Source organism: Rosa rugosa, chromosome 3, assembly GCF_958449725.1.
Source record: "Rosa rugosa chromosome 3, drRosRugo1.1, whole genome shotgun sequence".
NCBI lineage: Eukaryota > Viridiplantae > Streptophyta > Magnoliopsida > Rosales > Rosaceae > Rosa > Rosa rugosa.
In genome coordinates, this window is record NC_084822.1 from 42,793,754 (window position 1) to 42,797,279 (window position 3,526).

At 35.6% G+C, this 3,526-nt stretch overlaps 1 long non-coding RNA gene across 1 annotated transcript; it reads right to left on the reverse strand.

Moving 5' to 3' along the window:
• Positions 1 to 1,008: 1,008 nt before the first annotated feature.
• LOC133740362 (uncharacterized) lies at positions 1,009 to 3,096 on the reverse strand. Its single transcript, XR_009861159.1, has 5 exons — positions 2,795 to 3,096; positions 2,225 to 2,502; positions 1,604 to 1,854; positions 1,317 to 1,372; positions 1,009 to 1,209 (listed from the first exon to the last, which is right to left on the reverse strand). It is a non-coding gene; the product is annotated as an uncharacterized LOC133740362 (long non-coding RNA).
• Positions 3,097 to 3,526: the final 430 nt, after the last annotated feature.

The window sequence follows — 3,526 nt, forward strand, 5'->3', positions numbered from 1 at the left end:
AAACCTTTTCTTGCTATCATAAAATCTACCTTACATCACATGCTTCATAACTTTTATGATAAAGCAAATTTTATGATCTAAATTACATATTACTCTAAGCTTAAGAAAATCACATCAACAAACATACTTAGCCATGTTTATAACATATCAAAATTAAGCCAATGGCTCTGATACCAATTGAAGGAATGGATGGATTTCAAAACTTTTTAATTAGTGCGGAATAAGTTTAACAATTAAACTACTAACTAAACATAAAATCCATTCCTTTAACCCATGATCTTGGCTTATTGTGATATGTATATAAACATAGCATGCATGGTAAGGAAGAACAAAGAGGGAGTTTATGTTCTACTCACCCTTGGAGCGTGATTTTAATCCGATCCAAGTGAACCACCAAAGTTCCTCTCCTTGATCTCTCCTTGTGTGTGTTTCCTCCACCTTGAAGCACCTTGAATTAAGAACTCCTTCTTATACTCCTTCTTGTGCTTGTAATCTCCTCCTTGATGTAACAAGTAAAGCCACAAAAATATATGGCCTCTAAGGATCTTCACCAAGTGAATCAAGAGATGAAGAAAGATGAAAGAAAAGACACTACAAAAAAATGAGTCTTTTGCGACATATGAAAACCGTCGTAAAAAAAGCAAAAAACGTCGCAAATAACTTTTTGCGACGGTTTTGCGACGCTTATTGAAGCGTCGTCATAAATCGCGTAGCAAATACTTTTTTGTTTTTTACAACGCTTTAAGAGGCGTCGCAAATACCTTTCGCGACGGTTTTGCGACGTTTCTTCAAGTGTCGCAATAATTTATGTCATAAATAGTTTCATTAAATACGACACGTAAACAAGCGTCGTAAAAACCTTTTGCGACAAAGATGCGACACTTTTTATTCGTCGCAAATACTTTGTGGGGTAATAAAAAAAAACTGCGACAGTCATTTTGACTGTCGCAATAAGAGGTTCTGATCATTCACTTCATAGGGATCTAGCAAGTAAACACCATTTGCATGTGTATTAAAAGTACCTTTCACTCATAACAAATAAACATCATAGCTGATGTAAATGTTTACACAAAAAATTTATATTCTAATGTCAGAAAAATTTTATTATTCAAAGTAGTGATATGGGCATGTACAGTATGTAAAGTAGCTTTCTACATCCAAATAATGTGGAAATTTCGCATGTTTGTCATCAATTGAACCTGCAATATCCTGTCACAAATGCACAAAGCATGATCAAGATTTCTCTAGGCACATAACATCAGCATAGCATTCCTTCCCAATAATAAACTCTGAAATCAAGCAGCTTAGTAGCTTACCAATTGGTTGTTCACTTGTTCTTCAAGGATGGAAGTTGCCTCTCAAATTAATACACCTATAACCAATTAAAGTAACATATACTTAACTGTAGATGATTAAGAAGACAACAAACAGTGGGAGGGCAAGCAATGAACAAAACCCTCAATAGACAATGAAAAGAAAAAAAAAAATAACTGAGAAAAGTATATTCTTGTATGTACTAACTCTAGGAACACTTTTCAGGATGTGTATTGCATATTTTATATGACTCATTAAAACATATAAAGAGCTGAAATATTAAACCAACCTTAGTTGAGACTCAGTGCTGCTGCTGCACTCGGAAAATAGCACCTTGATGACAGGATGCAGATCTATCTTTGGTACTGGTTTGGTATTGCCCAGTGTGGCCAAACATGACCACTGCCAGACCAAGAATTTGTATTTATGACATGAGAACAATTTGCAGCATTGGAGATCTGAGTCACGGCCCTAAATGATAATTGATCTTTTGCACATTCGAGTAGCTGGTTTGCAAACATTCTCTCCAAGGTATACTTCCTGTTCCATGAAACAAATTAAATGAATTAAGCTTATATCCACCACATGAATATTCGAACACTGCAATACTAAATAGAAAGGAAGAAAAAAGAAAAATCCAAAGGTGGACATGAGAGATGGGTGAGCATCTGTGAGTGCCCACCAGAAGAGAGATTTTCTTCATAAAATACAGTAAAGGGAAAAAATTAATAAACAAATAAAGAGAAATGGAAAGCATATCCAGATTTATACAACAGTAAGGTCCTTTGTTTATTCTTCCACATAGTGATGGCTAATGGATCAATTGTTAAACCTGGAATTAGAACCATTCAATAAGAAAACCAAACTCAATTGCTAAACCAATAACTGAAATTATCAAAGTCAAAATTACCTTCTTGCAGTGATGTTGTTCCAGTGAGAAATCCGAAACTCCATATATATAGGAACCCAAGGCATTTGAAAATGGGGCAACATGAAAACCAGAAAAACGCATTATTCAAACTAAAAAATCTCAACCAAAATTCATAGAAATTGAACCAAACTACAATTCCCTTTTAACCAGCAATCAAATTAACCCAAAGTAAATTGTACCTGAGACACAAGAAAGAAAATAAGAACGACTAGATATAAATTGAAGGTTAGACTTTTGATCTCTCGTGATCTCAGAACCTACATATAAAACAAAGCATTATTAGCACGGTTGCTCTGTCAGCCGAAATGTGAAGATATTCCTGAACTCACAGCAATACATGGACTGTAATATCACACTGAGATCCATAAAACCTAAAGTGATTGAGTTTGTTTTTCTTGTAATTGACAGAATTACAAAGTAGGAGACATTTATACATCATATCCCAGCAATTGAAGAAACTGAAAGTAAAATGAACTCTGCAACCGGACAAAATGGGGGCAAATAAGATAATGGGTGTGAAGAGAATTCTAAAGGAAAATAGGTTCGTACCAGTTTAGGGTTACACGCCAATTGCTCGAGAAATTGCCCCAATGAAGCCCGAACACAGTAGAAACTTTGAGCCGGGGTACTCTGGCATATCTCAAGTTTTCAATCAGAGCTGCTGGTCTCACTCATCGGAGAGGGGATGCGAAGGAGTGTACCGGATTGTGGGCTCATACGGATTAGAAGATCAAAATTCTTGCTTGGTTGCAGGCGGTTTAGATCTAACTAGGATAGGAGTTTGTTTTTGGGGCTTTGATGGTCAGATTGAGAGAAGATCGTGTGTCTGGAAAACCTTGTTCCGTTTTTTTTTTTTTTTTTCCCCGAGTGCGCGATATAAGCAGTATATACGACAACAAATGCGACATTACTTAAACTCATGTAGTAAATAGTTTCGCCCTATTATTTAGGCAGGTAAAATGTTTATACTTGCGACAATTTAGTGTATCTGTCGCAGAACCAGTGTCGCAAATGCACATTTTTCTTGTAGTGAGAAGAAATTATGCAAGTGTTCTTCTTTCCTTTAATTTCTGAAAAATGGACCAAGAGAGAACTCTCTTTCTCTCTCTCTAATCTGAAAATAATAGTGTGGAGACACACTCTTTTCTTTGTCCATGCTTTCCCTTTTATATAATAGGAAATAACTCCAATTACTAAAAGAAAAATATTGACTTTCATAAAGCCAATATTTTGGCTGGTCCATACATGTTATTGGGCACTAAAAATGTGTCTTGGGCTTTC